The sequence below is a fragment of the Hyaena hyaena genome, unplaced genomic scaffold (assembly GCF_003009895.1).
Source record: "Hyaena hyaena isolate Hyena2069 unplaced genomic scaffold, ASM300989v1 scaffold_23, whole genome shotgun sequence".
Lineage (NCBI taxonomy): Eukaryota > Metazoa > Chordata > Mammalia > Carnivora > Hyaenidae > Hyaena > Hyaena hyaena.
In genome coordinates this window covers 2,119,506-2,144,491 of record NW_024080655.1, presented here as the reverse complement: position 1 = coordinate 2,144,491, position 24,986 = coordinate 2,119,506, and positions in this window count along the sequence as shown.

Genomic DNA, 24,986 nt, shown 5'->3' with positions numbered 1-24,986 from the left:
GAGAAAAATCAGGGATTAAGGAGAGCACTTGTGATGAGCACTGCGTGTCGTATGTAAGTGACAAATCGCTGAATTCTACTCCTGAAAACAATACTGCCCTGCATGTTAACTAACTAGAATTTCAATAAAAATTTGGAAAAAAAAAAAATTCTGTGAAGACTAAGTATCAGTAAGGATGAGGAGAACAGGAAACTTTTTGTTGTTGTTGAATCAGAATTTGTATTTTATTTTATCTATTTATTTTTTAAATAGTGTATTGTCAAGTTGGTTTCCATATAACACCCAGTGCTCATTCCCACAAGTGCCCTCCTCCATGCCCATCTCCTCCCTTCCCCTCCCCCCACACCATCTGCCCTCAGTTTGTTCTTGGCATTCAAGAGTCTCTCATGGTTTGCCTCCCTCCCTCTCCCCCATTATTTTCCCCCTTCTTCTCCCCCATGGTCCTTCGTTAAGTTCCTCCTAATCCTCCTATACATGCAAACATATGGTATCTGTCCTTCTCTGTCTGACTTATTTCGCTCAGCATAACACCCTCAAGTTCCATCCATGTTGCTACACATGGCCAGGTTTCATTCTTTCTCATTGGAGAACAGGAAACTCTTAATACACCTGCTGGTGGAAGTGTAAATTATTTCCCTCTTTAGAAAACAATTTGGGGTTATCTTAGAAAGATAAGCATTTGCCTACCCTACATCTCAGTTTCTCTGTTCTTAGGTTTATACCCCAGAACAATGCCACTCAAAGTGCAGTCCACAAACTGATGTCAGTATGTAAAGGATCTGCTTTAAGCCATCATGAGACAAGTACAAAAATTGAAAGTAAGCCTTTAGAAATTGTAATAGCAACGTCGTGCTATCACCTTACATTGATTTTTCAGACATTTTTTATCATGGTAAAATACACATAACATGAACCATTTTTAAGTGTACATAGAGTTCAGTGGCATTAAGTACGTTTACAGTGTTGTCCAATCATCACCCACCATCCATCTCTAAAACTTTTTTGATCTTCTCGAACTGGAATTCCATGCCCATTGAATAAGAACTCCTCATTCTTGGGCCGCCTGGGTGGCTTAGTCGGTTAAGATTGCGACTTTCGATTAGGTCATGATCTCGCGGTTCGTGGGTTCGAGCCCCGCGTCGGGCTCTGTGCTGACTGCCAGCTCAGAGCCTGGAGCCTGTTTCAGTCTGTGACTCCCTCTCTCTCTGACCCTCCCCTGCTCACACTGTCTCTCTCTCTCTCTCTCTCTTTCTCTCCTAGAAATAAATAAAACATTTAAAAAAAAAAGAACTCCTCATTCTCTCTGCCCCCTCAGCTCCTAGCGACCGTTCCTACCTTCTGTCTCTATGAATTTGACTACTCTAGGTACCTCACCCAAGGGGAATCAGAGAGATCAGAGAGTATTTGTCTTTTTGTGACTAGATTATTTCACTTAACATAATGTTCTCAAGGTTCCTCCTTGAGCACATTTAAGGGTTTCCTTCCTTTTTAAGGCTGAATCACAGTCCACGGAATGTATATACCTTTCATTTATCCACTCAGCCAACAATGAACACTTGGGTTGTTCCCACCTTTAGTCTATTGTGAATAACTGCCACACCATATTTATTGAAAAGTATCTGTTGGTGTAACAAAATTTCATTTTCCAAGTAATCACGTTTACGGTATTGTTACGGTATTGTACATAAGTGCCAGTCTGTAGACAGTCTGTAAAAAATTGGGGGAAAAATTTCAATTTACCCACAGACAGTTCAAGAAGCACCACCGTGGAGTAAAGGCTTCCAAACTTTTCTAAAAACCACAGTAAGAAGATTCTTCCAGTCACAGCCTGGGACACACAAACTTAACTGAAACGGAAGCTTCATGAAGCAATACTTCACATGAAATACACTTAAGTAGTTACAGCTCTCTTTTGCTTAAAAAAAAAAATCCTGGTTGAATCTATTAAATTGATTTCACAGCCTACTAAAGATCACGAATCTCGGTTGCAGAACCAGTGCTCTTGAGAAATCCTTGCACATATGTATCTGGAGCCATGTGAAAGACTATTCCCAGTAGGGTTATTCATAGAAACCAAAAAAAAAAAAGAAAAAAAGAAAAAAAAAGAATATAACCCAAACATCCATCAATAGGAAGCTAAACAAATAAATTGTGATATATTCACCTAATAGAATATTACAGGGGCCCAATCAATGTTTATTGAATGAATTAATAAGCAGCTGTGAAAATGAACTATTTGGATGAATCTTAGAAATACATTGTGGAGGGGCGCCTGGGTGGCTTAGTCGGTTAAACGTCCGACTTTCGCTTAGGTCATGATCTCGCGATTCGTGGGTTCGAGCCCCGCGTCGGGCTCTGTGCTGACTGCCAGCTCAGAGCCTGGAGCCTGTTTCAGTCTGTGACTCCCTCTCTCTCTGACCCTCCCCTGCTCACGCTGTCTCTCTCTCTCTCCTAGAAATAAATAAAAAACATTTAAAAAAAAAAAAAAAGAAATACATTGTGGAGTGGACAAAGCAAATCACAGTCAACTCTATACTGAATGAAACCATTTTTTAAAAACAAAATAAATCAAGCAAAACTAAACACTACATTGTTCAGGGGTACATACATGTGATGAAACTATCCTAAAAGGCAAGAAAATGATAAACACAAAATTTAGGACAGTGGGTACCTCTGAGGGCAGGGGCAGAGGGTGGGGCTGAGAAGTTCACAGGCAGCTTACAGAATTGGAAATGCTATTACATTGGACAGTTTATAAATGTTCATTTTATTATTATGCTTTGCATCTAGATAGACACAGTATGTATTCTTTTATCTATCAAACATCTTTCGTAGAAACGAAATTGATAGAATTGTAGGACAGAGAATTCTACCTACATGGTGCAGGCCGCCTCTTTCATTGATAGAGCAAAACATCAATAAAATGGGCCCCCTGAGCTTCTTCCAAGACTGTGAGAATATAGCTGACCATCATCTAAGGGTTGGGTTGGAAAGAAGGGGATCAGGACAAGGCTCTGGCATGCATCACTTCCCCGTAGAGTAACTGCTCCAAGTTGCCTTACACTCATCCAGCCAACTGCCATCCTTCATTGCTTCCAACAGCCACGGAATGTTCTGCATCCCTGACTGTTGCTTTGCTCTTAGAATTCTGGGTTGAAGAGCTCAGGGAGGCAACAGAAGACTACAAGTCCCTCAGAGTCAGGGGCCATGTCTTATGCATGCCCATATTTCTAACTTTCAACCCACTGTATATGCAGTAGATACTGGGTAGTTGTTTCCCGTATAAATGAAAGAAGCACTTCGTGAAGAATAAATGACCATCACAATTAAACAAAGGATGCTATACCGCTTCTGTCATTGCCAATGCATAAGATCACTTTGGGCTGTCCTGATTCATTATCTGATTAGGATATAGTAATGGGCATGGCTTCCCAAAACATATTTATGAATTGAAGCTCTGATAGAGAAGGTAAGATGAAGTCAGAATGGGGAAGTAGTTGGCTCTAAAACAGAAATGAAAATTCTTGGGGACTTTAAGAGTCGTTGCGCATACCAGTAAACTGGTGATTATCTTTTTTATCCCCACTTTAATATTTATCATGATTAATCATGAAGTGGCATGAGCAGAATACAGTGGTTAATAGCATAGAACATGGAGGCACTGTCTGGGTTTGAATCCCAGATCCTCCATTTCCTGGGTAAGCTTGGACAAATGACTTAACTTCTCCATACCTCAGTTTTTCTCATCTGTAAAATGGAGTCATAATGCCCACAAGCGATTAAGTGAGCTGCTATTCTTTTTCTTTTAAGTTTATTTATTTATTTTAGGGGGGGCACAAGTAGGGTAGGTGCAGAGAGAGAGAGGGAGACACAGAATCCAAATCTGTAGCTTTGCTCTAGGACCCTTTGCCTAGCACACTCGAAACCCTATTTTCCTTGCTGTAATCCTCAAAGACAATCACCTCTAACATACACAGAATCCTGACAGTCTTCTTTCGTGAAGCCTATCCCACCACATTTCTTTTCCATCCTTCCTGCCTCTGCTTCCTCTGCCCTCTTCAAAGCCTCCTAGCAGATTTCCCTCCGGTCTCTGTTTCTGCCAGTTGATCCTTGGCCCTGGGGACACATTAAATCTTCCTCAAGATTCCTACAATCTTCCTTTGCACGTCATTCCCACCCACCCACCTCTGCTCAGACCCTTCCCTTCCTTGCCACTCCACAAAGTGATGTTCAAATTCCTCAGCTTGACTGTCAAGACCTCTGTGGTAGCCTTTAGTCCCTTATCACTCCTTAGTTGTCTGTACAAACTTTTTTTCCCCCAATAGCCAAATCAATCTATTCATTGCCTCCATATTGGTCATACCTACACCCACCCAGACAATACCATTTCCTCCACTCCCAAGCCTGGAATGCTCTTCCCTTGACTTCAAGGTCTGGGAAAGACACTCTGAGAAGTGAGAGAAAGGCACCAAAATGGAGACTGGGGAATATCGGAAGCAGATTTTGCATTTCTAACTTGGCTTGGCCATAATCCCAGGAATGGGGGAAGGATTCTCTCCCTCCTCCTCCTCCTAGAAAGGCATAGAGCATGGTGTTTAAGAGCATGGGCTCTGGCTCTGTTAATTCCTGGCTGGGCAAGTTACTTATCTGTTCCGTTGCCTCAACTTTACTCATCTGTAAGAAAGACGTAGTGGCCCTTTACCTTTTACTAAGTACCTTCTGGAATGGATGTGGTGGTGTGCCACAGTAATCCCCCTTCAAGACTGAGACACTTACTCCCCAGCTATAGGAGTGATAGCCGCTGACTGCTCACACGGAGTCCCTCCCAGGAACCAACCTCAACCTCAACCTCAACCTCAACCAACCAAGCTGCACTGCTCAAGATTATGTTTCTCCCTTGTGCAGCCTGCTTCCAGTGACGGGCCAATAGAGGGTATAAAAGCCTGGTCTCCTTGCCTTGACTAGACAACTCCAAAGGGGCACCCCAGCTTCTGGTCTCCCCATAAAATCCACTGACGTCCCTGCTGTGACTACATGAGAGGCCAACTTCTCTCTCTGCCCACTCCAGCTCCCTTTCCTGTCCCTTGCAGGTGTTGTTCCCCAAACTACCCCTCAATAAACTGCCTGCATGCAGATCTCTGCTTGAGAGTCTGTTTCCCAGGAAACGTGACCTACAACAGGTGGTTGGTCTAGGAAAGCAGTCTCAAAACTGGGATTTTGGACCAGAATTGCTTGCTGGTTCACTGGCTCTGAGGACCCCATTACTGATGGCAGGTGGAACACTGAGAGACCTGGCAGGTGGCTAGAGTGCAATTGCTAGAGCTTTCACTGGTGGTGACCTGGGATGGGACACAGGTAGACACTGATGCTGTGGGGTGCAGCATATCAAGCATTTCAGAGGTTCTGGAAAGTACTATTTGTAAAGACTGTAGAATGAGATGGCTGTTGCTAGGGGTGGCAAGGGATTGATTCATTGAAGAAAGATACTAAAATGCCCAGAATGATTAATCACCAATATAAGGCAGAGAGTAAGAGCTTGAGGCCATCTTTGACAGCATATAGAGAGACTCTCATCTCCTGCACTGGAGGGCAGAGAAAATGAAGGGTCAGGCCCAGCACTTAATTATAAGAGGAACAGGACTCCAAAGAAGATTGAATTCTCAACTCCAGTAAATCTTCTATGCCAAGGTGGATAGCCTGATTAGAAAGAATGGGACCCTGGGATTCTCATGAGGCTGCAGGCAAGACTGGTCAGGGCTGTAGTCATCTCGAGGTTTAGCTAAGACTGGAGCATCTGTCCAAGCTCATTCTCATGATGTGTGCAGGCTTGAGAAGATCCGTTTCCAAGCTCATCCCTGCAACTGCTTGTAGGCCTTTGTGCCTCTCTCCCTGTGTCCTGATTATCCTCTCAACATAGCAGCTGGTGACAGGAGGGAGGGAGGAAGGCAGGGAATGAGAGTGGGAGGGCACCATGGAATCTCCCAAGACAGAAGTCATAGCCTTTTTGTGCCCTAATCTTCGATGTGTCATCCCATCCCATCTGCCATTTTTCATGCATTAGCAGCAAACCACTAGGTTCAGTCCACACTCAAGGAAAGAATACATGAGTGGAGGGAGTGCCAGAGGCAGGGGTCATTGGGGATCACCTTAGGGGCTGCCTGCCACAACCTGACAGACAGTTTCAGGGTTCTGGAGATAGCATTTTCCATACTTGAAGACATTTTGGCAACCCATTTACTTAGTGACAAAGAAGATTGCTCTTAGCAGAGCCTAGAGCAAGAAAGGGGTCTTCATCAGGTGCAGGCTGTGGTGCAAGTGACCCATCATAGGCATCTATGATGGAAAAAGACACTGTATGGAGTTCATGGCATGCCCCAAGAAGTGTCACAAAGTAGATCCCTAATATTCTGGATCAAAGTCAAGCCATCTATCACAGAGGATTGTATATCCCATTCAGAAAAGAGCAACCTGTGTTCTATTGAGCCCTGGTAGACACAGGGCACTTGACTATGGGACATTAAGTGTCCGTGAAGCCAGAGATCTCCATCACGAGCTGGGTCTATCAGACTCACCAAATCATAAAGTCATTTGGGCTCAGAGCTCTCCATCATTAGATGGAGGTGGCATATCCAGGATCAAGCCTGGACAGAGCATGAGGAAATAAGCTGCATGAGTAGCTGACTCAGCCTCCCGTGTCACTTCCCACTTTTGCACCAGTACCTTTCCCTCAGTTCACACCAATGGCCACATGGGGAATCATTTATGGTCAGCAGATGACAAAGGGAAAAGGCTGAGCGTGGGTCACAGATGAGTCAGCTCAGTATGTGGGTGCGAAGTGAAATGGACCATGGCTGCATATAGCCCCACTCAGTGAGGGGTGGGGGAAGGTGGTGGTACTGAAAGGTAACAGTGAAAGGGAAATCGTTCAGTTAGGGCTTTATTTTTTTAAGATTTTATTTTCAAGTAATCTCTACATCCAACGTGAGGTTTGACCTTACAACCCTGAGATCATGAGTTGCATGCTCCACTGACTGAGCTAGTCAGGTACCCAGGCACAGAGCTTTAGATGGTGCACTTGGTCCTTCACTGTGTACAAAGAAAAATGCCTTAGATTAGACTACATAGTGACTCATAGGCAGGTGTGATTGGCTTGATTAGTTAGTCAAGGGTCTGGAAGGAAAAAGACTGGAAGGCTAGGAACAAAGTGATTTGGGAAAGAGGTAGGTAGATGAACCTATGAGTGCATGAAGTGTGAAGACCTTACTGCATGTTAACACCTATCAAAGGTCATCCACCATGTAAAGGACACCAAATGATCAAGTAGGCAGAATTTCACAGGTAGCTGATGTCAGCTAGCCTCTACCACCAGCCACTCTGATACTGGCATGAACAGAATAGCCATAATGGCAGAGATAGAAGCTGTGCATGAGTCCAACTGCATAAGCTCCCACTCAACAAGACCAACCTCACTGCAGCTGCTGCCAAATACCAACCTACCATCAACAGAGACCAACACTGGAATGCTTTTCCTCCAGGAAAGCAACCAGAACTTGATGGAAAACTGATTACATTATAACCCTTCCAATCTGATAGGGGCAGGGGACTAGAATTAACAAATATTCTATGCATGAATTTGTCTGACTATAAGGCCTCAAGGAACACCACTTTCTGAGAGTTTACAGAATGTTTGATACACTGGAACAGCATCTCACATAATGTTGTATGACACCAAAAAGCCCATGAAGGAGGCATAGCTGTGGACGTATGGTGACAGTATCCCCTGGCCCATGATATACTACACCACCCAGAAGCTTCTGGCCTCACAGAGTAAGGGATTGGCCTTTTGAAAGTACAGCTGAGGTACAGCTTAGAGATAATGTGCTGTGAAGATGGAATACCATCTTCCAGGATATAATTTAAACCCTACATCAATGACCATTATATGGGGCTATGTCCCAAGTAGGTAGAATACATGGGTCTGGGGAGCAAGGGACGGAAATAGGAGTAGCTCTGTTTATCATTACTCCCAGTGACCTCAGCTCTAGGAGCCTAGAGGTCTTGGTTCCTAGGAGGTTCCTTCCATCAAGGATGCAGTAATCCAATTAAACATTAGGCTGCCTGATCACTTTACGTTTCTTGGGTCAACAGACCAGGGGGCAAGAAAGGAATCATCATCTTGGCAGGGGCAATTGACACTTACCATCAAAAGAAGGTGGGACTGCTGTTGTAGAATTAGAGCAAAGAAGATATATGATGACAATCACTGGGACACACTCTACATCTCTTCAAACTCTATGTCCAACATCAGTAGTAAATGGACAAATGCAGCAACCACAGCCTGAGGCCACGTAAGCTGCCTAAAGCAGCAGAGGTGCTGAGAGTGAAGGGAATCTGGAATGCATAGAAGGGAGGCAGCCTGGAGAGTCAGAGCAGTTATTTGTCCTACGACTTTTCAAGTCTATGTTTCCCCAGAAAGAGACTCCTGGAGAAGCTTCTGAGGGGCAAACTTACTATATTAAGCAAGGAGATCTGAGCACAAGGGGTGGACTGTATGAGACATGTGACCCTTTCCTCATTCAGGGAAAACTCCAGTTCCTCTCCAGGCATTGTCCTCCATCAAAGGAAGCTGCTTTGCTTAAATTTATGTCCTCTCCCTATAGGCAGCCTACATCTAGTGACTCGCTAATGGGAGCTCCCTTTTTTAACTGTGACAACTCTGCAGGACCATCTCACTCCAGCACCCTCCACATGACCTTCTGAGACCTCAGTTGTAACAGTTCCACTCCCTCTGTTTAAGGGTGTCCGTCACCCTTCTTCACAGGTGTTCCTCAGAGCACTCCCACTTCGTGCAAGCAAATCTCTGCTTCAATATCTGTCTCCTATGGAACCTAACACTCCAACCCAGAGGCATTATAAGAATTAAATAAATCAGTATTTGGAAAGGGTTTGGAATATTGCCTGACACAGAGTAAGCACTTTTTAAGTGCTTGTTGTCACCACTATCACCAATACTGTGTAGTATCCTGCCCTCATTCCTTTGGTTAGTTCTATTATTTCCTCAGATCAGAATCTTTCACTGTGGTACCCAAGTACCATTGGTAATGTTTGAAGTGACTTTAGGTATTTTAGGGAGTATCCTGACAAACATCTTTTAGTTGTTGTGAATTAGTTTTTATACTACTTTTTATTATTTTTTAAATGTTTATTTATTTGGGGCTCCTGGGTGATTCAGTCAGTTAAATGTCCAAATTCAGCTCAGGTCATGATCTCATGGTTCGTGGGTTTGAGCCCCATGTCGGAGTCTGTGCTGACAGCTCAGACCCTGGAGCCTGCTACAGATTCTGTGCCTCCCTCTCTCTCTCTCTGCCCCTCCCTTGCTCTCTCTCTCTCTCTCAAAAATAAATTAACATTGAAAGAATTGTTTACAAATAAATGTTTCTTTATTTTGAGAGAGAAAGAGAAAGAGCACATGCAAGAAGGGCAGAGAGAGACAGAGAGAGAGAATCCCAAGCAAGGCTCCCTGATGTCAGTAAAGAGCAGGGCGCAGGGCTTGATCTCACAAACTGTGAGATCATGACCCCAGCCAAAATCAAGAGTTGGACGCTCAACTGACTGAGCCACCCTATTTTACTCTTTATTTTGAAATAACTTTAGATTCACAGTAAGTTGCAAGGAAATAGACAGGAAATCCCTATACACCCTACTCCCAATCATCACTACCATTAACATCTTTCATAACAATAGTACCATAGCAAAGCCAAGAAATCGGCTTTAGTAAAATCCATAGAGCTTATTCATATTTCATCAGCTTTATATGCACTCGTGTATGTGTGTGTGTGTGTGTGAGTGATGTGATAAAATCATGATTTTATGATAAAAATGATAATTTTACCATTATGCAGTCTTGCATAACTACCACCACAATCAAGATACTCAACTGTATCATCACCTTAAGAGTCTTTTATGTTACCCCCTTATAGCCACAAACACACTCTTTTTCCCATCCCTAAACTCTGTTCTTCATTCCTAAAATTTTGTCTTCTCAAAAAATGTTACATCAATGGAATCAAACAGTATGTAACCTTTTGGGATTAGCTTTTTTCTCTCAGCATAATTTGTTTCAGGTTCCTCCAAGTTGTATGTATCAGTTCATTCCTTTTTACTACTGAGTAGTACTCCATGGTATGTACACAACACCATTGGTTTGACCATTCACCTACTGAAGGACATTTGGGTAGTTTCCAGATTTTTGGCTATTACATACACAGCTGCTATGAATGTCCGTGTATAAATTCCTACATGAAAATAAGTCTTCCTTTTTCCTGGCATTAAACGTCCACAAGTATAATTGCTAGCTAGGTTATACAGTAAGTTTTCAGTTTTGAAAGGAACTGGCAAACTATCTTCCAGAGTGACTTTACCATTTTACATTTGCACCAGCAATGTATGACTGACCTCGTTTCTCCACATCCTCAAAAACATTTGGTGTTATCACTATTTTTCATTTTAACTGAATTTATTTTTATGTATATTACCATTTTACTTATGTATAATGTTCTTATATTTATGACAAATAGTATTGGTTTTGCTTTCATAGCAGTGATATAAAATTTTATTTAAAAACAAAATGGGGGGGGGGGCCTGGGTGACTCAGCTGGTTAAGCATCCAACTTCGGCTCAGGTCATAATCTCACAGTATGTGAGTTCGAGCCCACATCGGGCTCTGTGCTCACAGCTTGAGCCTGGAGCCTGCTTTGGGTTCTGTGTCTCCTTCTCTCTCTGCCCCTCCCCCACTCATGCTCTGTCTCTCTCAAAAATAAATAAACATTAAAAAGAACAAAATAAAATTAGGGGGACACCTGGATGGCTTAGTCAGTTAAGCGTCCAACTCTTGATTTTGCCTCAGTCATGATTTCAAGGTTTGTGAGCTCAGTCCCTGCATAGGGCTCTGTACTGACAGTGTGGAACCTGCTTGGGATTCTCTCTCTCTCCCTCTCTCTCTGCCACTCCTTTACTTGCACTCTCACTCTCTCTTTCAAAAATAAATTTAAAATTAAAATAGAATAAAATTAGGTTTTAAAAAGTAAGTTGTATCAAAGGAAATTATGAAGTAACAATTCCAGTGTACATGTTGATGGCAAAAATCATGAACCTGGTGTATATTTGTGTGAAGTTTAGGAAACCCTATCAGGATTTATCTGTATTATAGGTTAAATAGGTTTTTGTGGTCCAGCCATTTTGTTTATACACAAAATATTCCAAACAATTGATCCACAATAAAATTTTGGAACACACAACAAACAGTATATTGAAATCCACTCCTTAACTTATACTGCTTCATTTTTTAAGAGTATGTCCTATGCTATCTAATGAATGGAAAGCTCCACAAAGACAAGGATTCTGTCTTCTACTTCTTATAAATTAGCACTTAATACATCAGTAAGTGCTTCGTGATTACTTAAATGCATGGTAAGAATTCCTAGGAATATTGAAATTGCTTTATTATGACGGATTGCTACATTGGCAACTCCCAGTGAGCTATGCCTCTTGGTAGTTAAGCCCTTGAGTAATACATTCACAGTAATACCACACTGACTCTGTACTTAACCCAGAGCCTTGGACATTAGCAAGCGTGACACAGCAGAGGCTTGATAAGTGCTTGCATGTCAGAGCTTGCTTGTCCTCCCTGAATGCTCCTTCCTGGAAAGCAGCTGCCATGTGGGAAGATAGTCCAGCAGACTATCTTCCTGGAGAGAGAGAGAGACCACATGAAGATGCATAAGTCCACATATAGAGAACCCAGGTGCCCAGTCAAGGTCTCAACCAAATGCAGGCACTAGAGTGATCCTCACTAACACTATGTGGGGCAGAGCTACCCAGTCAGGCCACTGAATCATGAGAAATACATCACTTCTGTTTTAAGCCATTAAGGTTTGGCATGGTTGATAATATAGCAATAGATAACAGATACATTTATGCTTCCCAGGTTAGAGGAAGGAGATGCTTTTGCAACCGGCAATGAATTGATGGTGATGGGTTTTAGACAGTTGTAGAAAACTGAGAAGACACAAGCAGAGGAAAGACAGAAAGAGGACAGGAAAGAACCTAGTCAAGATAGGCTTATTTTTAAAGTTCAGGATGTTTAGGAGCACCTGGCTGGCTCAATTGGAAGAGCATGCAACTCTTGATCTTGTGGTCTTGAGTTTGAGCACCATGATGGGTGCAGTGATTGCAAAAAATAAATAAATAAATCTTAAAGTTCAGGATGTTTAAACCAAAGAACTGTAACATTTAACAGCCTAAATTTCCTCATGATCACTTAGGCCAGGAATGGCTACTAAGCAACCTGAATACTATCTCTCTCCACTTCCAGGCCCATGGCAGACATCACCAAGTGATCACAGAACTCTTTCCCCATGAACTTAGCATAGCCTCTGGATCTTTCTCAGCACACCCTCCTGACCGCCACTAAGCAAGTAACCAGACTTGGCACAGGATGTAAAACCAATCTCCATCTCCAACTTCTACCATAATTTTACTAATAAAATGATTCTAGGACCTAAGAGATTTATTTGTAGAGCTAGCCACAGAGCTGAAAAGTAGCAAAGGTAGGACTAAACCTCCAGACTCTCGAAGAGCCTTGAAATTGGTCACATCTGGGTTTAAGGGCAGGCTCTGACACTTTTTAGGTATATGATCTATCTTAGACAAGTTATTTAATCTCTCATTGCCTTGATTTCCTCATCTACAAACAGGGATAATATATTTTTTAAATGTTGAACATGGGAGAGCTCCTTATTTTTTTAAGTTTATTTACTTAGGTAGCCTCTACACCCAGAGTGGGGCTTAAACTCACAACCCTGACATCAAGAGCCACACACTCTCCTGACTAAGCCAGCCAGGCACCCCAAAAGGGATAATATTTTTACCTCACAAAGTTACTGTGAGAGTCAAATAAGTTCATATATTTTATGTAAAAACACTGACCACCATGCCTGGCATGCAGGAGGCTCTCAGAGTACAGTGACTTCCCAACAAATAGCAAGGAGTGCCTGGAAGAGAGAGTTTAGTGCTTTCAATCTGATCCATGAGAATGAGCAAGGGGAAATTCAACATACTCTGACCATAGCAGAGAAGATGTGTGATGGGCATCAGAGCCAGTGGGGAGGGCCAAAACATAGAGAAGCAACAAGCAGGGAGGGGCACCTGCTCTCTGTGTGTTGGAGACAGTAGCAATGACTCCTCCTTTAATCTACCAGTGCCACTCTCTCTTCCATGATAACTGTCTAATAATTTGGCCATTTATCTAAAATATGAAAATAGAGACCCGAGAACAGGACACTGTAGCCCTGGTGATCACAAAAGTTTCTCAGCAAAGCAAAAGTTGTTCTCCAAGTTTGGGTCTCATCTTTCCTGCCTGGACAACTCCTGTAGCTCCATTAAGACACTCTGAGCCTCCTTGCTCTCTCTCCCCAAGTCCTTGAGGAATCCCCCAAAGCTCCATTCCACTCACATTCTCCCCAACCTGCCCTTTCATTTGCTTAAGAACCTTGCCAGGTTGTGAGGTCCCAGATGAGAAGGTACTCACTAACCCATTGACCAAAAAGAGCATCACAGTGCACTTACCCACTAACCCTAGTTCATCTTGAAGAAGAGGGTCCCAGTCTTGCTGGAGGAGGCCAGCCTTCCCACAATTCCTCCCTACTCCAGGCAGGATTATTTGGTTGCAAGCAACAGAAACAAACCTTGGCTAACTTAACCAAAGGGGTGTATTGCGAGGGCGAGACCATCTCACAGAATCAAGAGACAGCTGACAATGAGGCTGGTGGAGCAGGGAACAATGACAGCCATGACATCTCAGAGTAGGAACCAGTCAACCACCTTGTTAGGACACTGCTACCTGCTTCTTCCACAACATTATTTTACCTTTGTGCCATTCTGGTGAAGATTTCAAGTTCTTGAATCTGACTGGCTTGGCTTGAGCAAAATGCCCTCTCCTTTGCCAACTTGATTGACAGCCCAACTGAGACTGCAACCAATGGAGCACAAATTGTACCAAACTGGAAATGGCTTTGTTACCAAAAGAAGGAAGCAGAATGGAGATCCAAAAAATTGGATAGTGTAGCTGAAACTTACACGTGTCTAAAACACCCCCATTCTCTCTCCCACTTACACAATTCATTTAGATGCTGGTGCTGTGTATGCATAAAAGTTGGCAGAACTATAAACCAAAGCTGGTTAAACCAGCTGAAGGAAACTCAGTTGGGGGAGAAATTGGGCTTTTGGGATCAGAAGACCTAAGGTCTTGTTCCAGCACTGCTACAAATTGTGACCTTTGTTTCTTCATCTAAGCAATGAGATAAGCAGTGATCTATCCAGCAGGTCATTATAAGCTGTACAATGTACTTCAAGGCACTTTGAAGGTTGTTAAACATGCAAACCTGAAGAACTGTTACTGGTCTGTCTGGGTTTTTATAATTTATTTTACAGATTGCATCATATCAACTACTTAACCTGAGATTGTGTTTGGGCAGAAGCAGTGCAGTTCCGACCGTAGCTGGCAGACACGCTGCAGTGAAGCGAGATGAAGGAGAGACAGCCCTGCAGGTAATGCAGTGGGCAGTCTCATTTCAGCCTACTTTGCAATGCAATGATCTTGAGGAAATATTAGGATGCAGTTCATAGAGAGTTCTTACTAACTCAGAAAAATCAACTCCAGTGAGAGCCAAGAAATAGAAAACTGCCAGGGTGTAGGAAATAGCCATTTGGAAGAATGCATCAGATATTCAATATTCAACACCGAATTGATTGGCAATGTAGCATAGTCACTCAGAACACGAGCTTTGAGTCATGAAGACCTGAGTTTGAACTCTAGCTGCATCCTTTGCTTCATCTTTACAAGTATGGCAATAATCCATTCAACAAATATTTATTGAGGACTTATTAAATGCCAGGTATTATTTTAGGCACTGGGCATACAACTGTGGCCAATATAGGTCAAAAACCCCAGCCCTCATGGACTTTACATTCTATAAACAACATAATAGTAAAATATATACTATATCAGATAGTGATCAATGCTATGGAGAAAATAAAGCATGGCAGGAAGCCAGTGGGTGATTGGGGAAGAGCCATTGTCATCTACAGGATGATCAGGGAAAGCCTCATTTTGATGGTAACATTTGAACCAAGAGATGAAGGAAGGAAAGGACTAGACTATGCAGATGTCTGAGGGAAGACTATTTTAGGCAGAGGGGATAGCAAGTGCAAAGGTCCAGTCATGAGAGAACAACTGGATAGTCCAAAGTGGCCAGGAAGGTAGGAGGAGAGGTTATGCAGGATTATCCAACTGCAGTTGGAGAGAAGATGAACATCAGAACAGAGTACTGGAGATGGGGCCAATATGTAGGGCCTGATACTTTGGCTTTTACTGAGTGAGATGGGGAGCCATTGGAAGGTTCTGTGCAGGAAAATAACAATATAATATAATTTAAATTTTGAAAGCTAATTTGAGTTGCTGTGTTGTGGGCAAGAGCAAAAGAAGGAAACTGGTTAGAAATCTATAGCATAAATCCATGTGAGTCTTCTAGTTTCTGGCCCAGCACATAAAGAGCTTGGAAGTTGCCACTCTGTCTTAACAATAAGTAAAAAGTTGAACAAATTGAAAAAGCAATGATCCTTCTTAGATCTGTCAGAGAAGTAAGGTCTCAGGACAAACCACTGCTGCCAAAATTTTGAGAGACAGACAGGTGAATAAATATAATCACAACTTATCAGAGCAGAGATCACCAGCAGAAACCTTAGTAGGAAGCAGTGCTGGGGTAGGAAAACCTAGACTTTAATTGAAAAACTGCTAGAGGCTCAGTGTGGACAAGTCTGAATTTTACTTCCAGGAATTTAACCAGGTTTTCATGGTAAATGTTTGAGAAAAATTCCCTCCTGCTTCTGGCATCGGTTAAGGAAAAGGAACCATTTGATATATGCCAGAGTGTTGTGTTCTTCTGAACAAGGCACGCCCTCAAAAGAAACTGTTTTTAATAGAGCCTAAACTATGGGGGATTTTCCAAGAGCCTAACCAACACAGAGGAAGGGAAATACTCAACTCCAGCCTCTCTAGCCATCCTGTCCTACTTAAGGCAGTGAGGGCCTAGGAAGCACTTGTGAAATTCAGTCTAGAGGTACAGGCTCACTAAAAGACTAAGACCTAATCACAGAACTTTAGAACACCTTCCTCCTCCCACAGCTACATACTACAGTTCCTTTTACTTACTACATTATGTCCAGCCATTAAGGAAAAAAATGACAAGGCATACTAAAAGGCAAAAAACACAGCCTAAAGAGATAAAACATGCATCAGATAGAACATGAACCAGACTCAAAGATGGTAGGGATGCTGGAATTATCAGACTGAGAATTTAAAACAACCATGATTAATATGCTAAGGGCTCTAGTGGATGAAATAGACAGCATGCAAGAACAGATGGGAAATGCAAGCAGAGAGATGGAAGTTCTAAGAATGAATCAAAAAGAAATGCTCTAGAGATTAAAAAAAAAAAAACTGTAACAGAAATGAAGACTGCCTTCAATGGGCCCACCAGTAGACTGAACACAGCTAAGGAAGGAATCACTCAGCTTGAGGATAGGTCCATAAAAACTTTTGAAATTGAAAAGTAAAGAGGGGTGCCCGGGTGGCACAGTTAAGTGCTGATTCTTGATTTCAGCTTTGGTCATGATCTCATAGTTCGTGAGATACTGGCAGCATGGAGCCTGCTTGGGATTATCTCTCTCCCTCTCTCTCTCTGTCCCTCTGCTGCTCACTCACTCTCTCAAAATAAATAAATAAACATTTCAAAAAATATATCTAAAAAAAGAAAAAGAAAAGAAAAAAAAAGGACTGGGAGGGGCACCTGGGTGGCTCAGTGGGTTGAGCGTCCAACTTTGTGCTCAGGTCATGGGGATTTGAGCTCCACGTTGGGCTCTGTGCTGACAGCTCAGAGCCTGGAGCCTGCTTGAATTCTTTATCTCCTTCTCTCTGTCCCTCCCCTGCTTGTGCTCCCTTTCTCTCTCTCTCTCTTTCTCTCTCTCAAAATAATTTTTTAAAAAACTTTTAAAAATACACACAGTCAAAGGTAAAGAAAAATGGGGCGTCTGGGCGGCTTAGTCGGTTAAGCGTCCGACTTTCGCTTAGGTCATGATCTCGCGGTTAGTGGGTTCGAGCCCCGCATTGGGCTCTGTGCTGACTGCCAGTTCAGAGCCTGGAGCCTGTTTCAGTCTGTGACTCCCTCTCTCTCTGACCCTCCCCTGCTCACGCTCTCTCTCTCTCCTAGAAATAAATACAACATTGTAAAAAAAAAATTTTTTTTAAAGGTAAAGAAAAACAACTTAAAAGAAATCAGAAAAAAAAATCTTATCTATAGAGAAGTAAAGGTAAGAAATACATCCAACTTCCCCTCAGAACAATGCAAGTAAGAAAAGAGAAGAATAAAATATTTAAAATACTGGGAGAAAAAAAAACCCTCGCCAACCTAGAATTTAGTACCCTATGAAATTATCCTTCAAAACTAAAGGAGTTTTATATTTGTTGCTAGTACATTTGCCTTGCAAGAAATGTTAAAACAAGTTCTTAAAGAAAAGAAAAATGAATTGGGCAAAAAATTTATATCCTCAGTGTACTTGAGTGGCTCAGTTGGTTAAGTGCCTGACTCTTGGTTTCAGGTCTGGTCATAATCTCACAGTTCATGGGTCGGGCCCCTCGCTGGGCTCCTCACTGACAGTGAAGAGCCTGCTTGGGATTCTCTCTCTCCCTTTCTCCCTGTCACTCCCCAGCTCATTTTCTCTCTCTCTCTCTCTCTCTCAAAAATGAATAAATAAATGTTAAAAAAAAAAAAACCTTACTCTACATAAATAAAGGAAGAGCATGGGAGAAGAAACGAGTGAAGGTAAAAGTAAAATTGTTTATTTTTCTTAATTGATTTTACACAACAGTTTGCTCAAAAGAATAGTAGCAACAATGTTTTCAGTTGTGTGTGTGTGTGTATGTGTGTGTGTGCGTGCATGCTCACACGCTTGTGTGTAAATAAAAGAATGACAGCAATGATACAAGGGATGGGAGGAGGGAATTAGAACTATTTTGTTATTATGAAATACCTGCACTATCAATGAAGTGGAATAGTGTTATCTGAAAGTGGAATTGGATTAGTTGTAAATGTATATTGCAAACTCTAGACTACTAAAAGGAGTAAAAAAAAAATAAGTAAAACTGATATGCTAAGAAAGAAGAGAAAATGGAATCATATAATATACTCAGTTAAAACCACAAAAGGAAGAAAAGAAGTAAAAGACAAAAATAGGAACAAAGATAAAGGACAGTAAATAACAAACAGTAACAAATATGGTAGAGATTAAATCAACTATTTCAATAATCTCTGTAAACATCAATGGTTTAAATAAACTAATTAAAATGCAGGGATTGTCAGGGTGGATCAAAAAATAGGACTCAACAGTATGTTTTCTACAAGAAACCCACTTTCATATAAACATATATATAGGTTAAAAATAAACATATGAGGAAAGACATACCATACCAACATTAATCAAAATAAAGCAGACATGGCTATATTAGTTTCAGATAGAAGAGACTCCAGAGCAAAGAAAATTATCAGGGAAAAAGAGGAACATTATATAATAATAAAAGGGTCAATTCTCCAGGAATACATCTCAGTCCTTAGTGTATATATGCTAAACAATAGAGTGTCAAAATATGTGAGGCAAAAAATTACAGAACTGCACAAAGAAATAGATGAATCCACTATTATCGTTGGAGACTTCAACACTCCTTTCTCAGAAATGGACAGGTCCAACAGGCTGAAAATCAATAAGGACATAATTGAACTCAACAGCCCCATCAATCAGCTATATATAATTGACATCTATAGACTACTTCATCTAGCAACAGCAGAATTCACATTCTTCTCAAGTTGACACAGAACATTCACCAAGATAGACCACACTCTGGACCATAAAACATACATTAACAAATTTAAAAGAACAGAAATTATACAGTATCTGCTCTGAGACCATAGTAAAATTAATCTAGAAATCAGCTATGGAAAGATAACTGGAAAACGCTCAAATACTTAGAGATTAAACAACATACTTCTAAATAACACATAGGCTAAAGAAGAACTGTTGAGAGAAATTCTGACTAAATAAAAGTTTAAATATAACATTAAAATTTGTGGCATGCAGGAAAAACAGAACTTAGAGAGAAATTGACAGCATTGAATGCATGTATTAGGAAAAAAAGAAAAGATCCAAAATCAGTCATCTAGGCTGTCACTTTAAGAACCTAGAAAAAGAAGAGTAAATGAAATCCAAGGTAAACAGAAGGAAAGAAATAATAAAAATTAGAGCAGAAATTAATGCAGTTGAAAATAGGAAATCACTAGAGAAATTGACAAAAGCTGGCTCTTTGAAAAGATAAATAAAACTGATAAGTCTCTAGCCAGGCTACATAAAAATGAGGACACAAATCAGAAATGAAAGAGAGGACATCACTACAGATCGTATGGACATTAAAAGGATAAGCAAAGGATATTCTGAACAGCTCTATGCCCACAAATCTGATAACCTAGATGAAATCGGCTATTTGAAAGAATCTGCCAAAACTCACACAAGAAAAAATAGACAATACAAACAGGTTTATGAATATTAGAGAAATCACATCAGTAAGTGACAACTCTCCAAAACAGAAAGTAATAGGCTCAGATGGTGACTTCTACTAGACATTTAAGGAAGACATTATACTAATTCTATACAATTTCTTTCAGAAAATAGAAGCAGAGGGAATACTTCCTAACCCATTCTATGAGGCTAGCCTTACACCAATACCAACACCAGACAAAGACATTACAGAAAAGAAAACTACAGATCAGTATTTCTCATGAACACAGATGCAAAAATCCTCAACAAAGTATTAGCAAGTCTAGTCCAACAACATACGAAAAGAATTATACACCATGACCAAGTGAGATTTATCCCAGGTATGCAAGGCTTGTTCAACAATCAAAAACCAAATAATGTAACCGATTATATTAACAGGCTAAAGAAGAAAAATCACATGATCATATTAATAGAAAAAGGAAAAGTATTTGACAAAATCACACACTCATCCATGATAAAAACTCTCAGCAAACTAGGAATAGAGGGGAATCTTCTCAACTTAATTAAAAACATTTTCAAAAAACCTACAGCTAATATCATACTTAATGGTAAAAAACTGGAAGATTTCCCAGTAAGATCAGGAATGAAACAAGGATGTCCCCTCTTGCCATACCTTTTCAACATCAAACTGGAAGTCTTAACTAATATAATAAGACAAGGAAAGGAAATTAGGAAGGAAGAAATAAAACTCTCTTTGTTTACATATGACATGATTGTCTATGTAGAGAATGTGAAATATTCAACAGCAACAAAAAACTTCTGGAACTTATCATTAATTACAGGAAGTTTGCAGGATACGATGTTAATATACTAAATTAATCACTTTCCTATGTACCAGCAATGAACAAGTAGAATTTGAAATTTAAAACAAAATACTTTTTATATAAGCGCTCTTAGGTTTAAATCTTACCAAAACGTGTACAAGTTTTATATGAAGTCCATATAGGAGGAACAAAACAGGGAGCCAAGAAGCAGACCCATGTAAATATAGTCAGCTGATCTTTGACATATAAGAAAAAACAATAAAATAGAGAGAAGATAGTCTTTTCAACTAATGGTGTTGGAACAACCAGACATCCACATGACAAAAAAATTGAATCTAGACACAGACCCCACACCCCTCTCAAAAAGTAACTGGAAATGGCTCATAAAGTAGGTGAAGGCACATTTAAAAAAAAAAAAAGGTGATAGGGGCACCTGGGTGACTCAATCGGTTAAGTGGCTGACTTCAGTTCAGGTCATGATCCTGTGGTTCATGAGTTCCAGTCCGGCATCCGGATCTATGCTGAAAGCTCAGAGCCTGGAACCTACTTCAGATTCTCTCTCTCTCTCTCTCTCTCTCTTTCGCCCTTCCCCTGCTTATGCTCTTTTTCTGTCTCTTTCTCTCTCTCAAAAATAAATAAAAACATTTTAAAATATTTTTAAAGCAAAAATGAACTATTGGGGCCTCATCAAGATAAAAAGCTTCTGCACTGCAAAGGAAACAATCAACAAAACTAATAGGCAACTGACAGAATGGGAAGAGATAGTTGCTAACGACAATTCGGATAAAGGGCTAGTATTCAAATCTATAAGGAACTCAGCAAACTCCACACCCGAAAAACAAATAATCCAGTGAAGAAATGGGCAGAAGATATGAACAGACACTTCTCCAAAGAGGACATCCAGATGGCCAACAGACACATGAAACGATGCTCCACGTCCCTCATCATCAGGGAAATACAAATCAAAACCACACTGAGATACCACCTCATGCTCGTCAGAGTGGCTAAAATGAACAAATCAGAGAACTCTAGATGCTGGCAAGGATGTGGAGAAACGGGCACCCTCCTACACTGTTGGTGGGAATGTAAGCTGGTGCAGCCCCTCTGGAAAACAGTGTGGAGGTTCCTCAAAAAATTAACACTAGAACTCCCCTATGACTCAGCAAAGCACTGCTAGGAATTTACCCAAGGGATACAGAAGTGCTAATACATAGGGGCACATGGACCCCAATGTTCATAGCAGCACTTTCAACAATAGCCAAATCATGGAAAGAGCCTAAATGTCCATCAACTAATGAATGGACCAAGAAGATGTGGTATATTTATACAATGGAATACTACGTGGCAATGAGAAAGAATGAAATCTGGCCATTTGTAGCAACATGGATGGAACTTGAGGGTATTATGCTAAGCAAAATAATTCAGGCAGAGAAAGACAGATACTATATGTTTTCACTCATATATAGAACAGGAGAAACTTAACAGAGGACCATAGAGGCAGTGAAGGGGGAAAAATAGATACAGAGAGGGAGGTAGGCAAACCATAAGAGACTCTTAAATACTGAGAACAAACTGAGGGTTGATAAGGGGTGGGGGAGAGGGGGAGATGGGTGATGGGCACAGAGGAGGGCACTCGTTGGGATGAGCACCGGGTGTCATATGGAAACCAACTGGACAATAAGCTATATTTAAAAAATAAATAAATAATAACATAAGTAAATAAATAAAATATTTTTTAAAGATTATAGACCTAAATAGCAAATACAAAGCTATAAAATTCCCAGAAGATAACATAGGAGAAATTCTAGATAATCTTTGGTTTGACGATGGCTTTTTATATACAACACCAAAGGCATGATCCATGGAGAAAATAACTGACAAGCTGGACTTCATTAAAATTAAAAACCTCTGCTTTGTGACAGACACTGTGAAGAGAAGCCACTGTCTGGGATAAAATATTTGCAAAATATGGGGCACCTGGGAGACTCAGTCAGTTAAGCGTCCAACTTTGGCTCAGGTCATGAACTCGTGGTTTGTGTGTTCGAGCCCCACGTCGGGCTCTGTGCCAACAGCTAACTCAGAGCCGGGAGCCTGTTTCAGATTCTATGTCTCTCTCTCTCTCTGACCCTCCCCTGCTCACACTGTCTGGTCTGTCTGTCTGTCTCTCTCTCTCTCTCTCAGAAATAAATAAAACATTTTTAAAAATTAAGGAAGGGCACTTGTTGGGATGAGCACTGGGTGTTATATGGAAACCAACTTGACAATAAACTATTTAAGAAAAAAAAATTTTTTAAGTATTTGCAAAACATGTGTCTGATAAAGACTATTATCCAAAATATACAAAGAGCTTTTAAAACTCAACAATAAGACAACGAACAACCTGATTAAAAGTGGGCCAAAGACCTTAACAGACATCTCCCCAAAGAAGATATCCAGATGGCAATCAGCACAAGAAAAGGTGCTCCACATCATATGCCACTAGGGAAATTATCATAATGAGATTCCACTGCACATCTATTAAAATGGCCACAATCCAGAATACTGACAATATCAAACACAGCCAACGATGTGCAAGAACAAGAACTCTCATTACTACTGATGGGGATGCAAAATGGTTCGGCCACTTTGGAAGACAGTTTGGCAATTTCTTACAAAGCTAAGACATTTTTAATTTTTAATTTTTATTTTAGCGCAAAAGAAAGTATGTGCAGGATAGGGGGCAGAGGGATAGACAGACAGAGAAGCTTAAGCAGGCTCCACACTCAGCTCAGAGTCCCATGTATGGCTCAGTCCCACAACCCTGGGATCATGACCTTAGCTGAAATCAAGAGTTGGACATTCAACCAACTGAGCCACCCAGGTGCCCCAAAACTACACATACTCTTACCATATGATCCAGCAAACACATTCCTTGGTATTTACCCAAAGGAATTAAAAACTTATGTCCATACAAAAACCTATATAGGGCAGCTTTATTCATAAGTACCAGAACTTGGAAGCAACCAAGATGCTCTTCAGTAGGGATAAACTGTAGACGATGGAATATTATCTAGCAGTAAAACATTATCAAGCCATGAAAAGACATGGAAGAACTTGAGCTGTATATCTCTAAGTAAAAGAAGGCACTTTAAAAAGGCAACAGACTGTATGATTCCAACTCTATGATGTTCTGGAAAAGACAAAATTATGGAGGCAGTAAAACGATCAATCAATGCTTGGGGCACCTGGGTGGCTCAGTCAGTTGAGCATCCGACCTCAGCTCAGGTGATGACCTCACAGTGTGTGAGTTTGAGCCCTGCGTCGGGCTCTGTACTGACAGCTCAGAGCCTGGAGCCTGCTTTGGATTCTACGTCTCTCCCTCTCTCTGCCCCTCCCCCACTCATGCTCTGTCTCTCAATAATAAACAGACGTTAAAATTTTTCTTAAATATAAAAATACATAAAAATAAAAAGGCAACATACTGTATGATTCCAACTATATGATGTTCTGGAAAGGCAAAATTATGGAGGCAGTAAAATAATCAATCAATGCTTGGGGTGCCTCAGTTGGTTGAGTGTCCCACTCTTGATTTAGCTCAGGTCATGATCCCAGGGTCATGGGATCAGGCTCTGCGCTGAGTGTAGAATTGATACTCTCTCTCTCCTTCTGCCCCTCTCCCTTCCTCTCTCTCTCTCTCTCTCACTCTCTCTCTAAGATTAAAAAAAAAAAACAAAAAACAAGGGGCGCCTGGGTGGCTTAGTCAGTTAGCGTCCGACTTTCGATTAGGTCATGATCTCCCGGTTTGTGGGTTCGAGCCCCGCGTCGGGCTCTGTGCTGACTGCCAGCTCAGAGCCTGGAGCCTATTTCAGTCTGTGACTCCCTCTCTCTATGACCCTCCCCTGCTCACGCTGTCTCTCTCTCTCTCCTAGAAATAAATAAAAATATTTTAAAAAAAAACAAAACTTTTTTTAATGATCAATGGTTTCCAGGAGCTGGGGGAAGGGTGAGGGAGGGATGAATAGGCAGAGCAGAGAGGAGTTTAGGGCAGGAAAATTATTCTGCATGATACTCTAATGGGATACATGTCATTGCACACTTGTCAAGACCCACAGAGTTTGAACCACAAAGAGTGAACCCTAATGTAAACTGTGGATTTGGGGTGACAGCGATGTATCAATGTAGTCTCATTAACTTTAACAAACATACCACTCTGGGGAGGGATGTTGATAAATGGGGGAGCCTGTGGAGGCAGAGGCAGGAGGTATAGGGAAACTCTCTGAACCTTCCACTCAATTTTGCCATGAATCAAAAACTGCTCTAAAAATATATAAAGTCTGTTTTTGAAAAATCCAGGTAAGAGTTGGTAGCGGCTGGGGCAAAAGTGGTAGCTTTAGAAGTGGAGAGAAATGGTTAGATTCTAGGTATGTTTTCAAAGAGCCAACAGGATTTTTAAAAATATTTATTTATTTTTGAGAGAGAGACAGAGCACGAGTGGGGGAGGGACAGAGAGCGATGGAGACA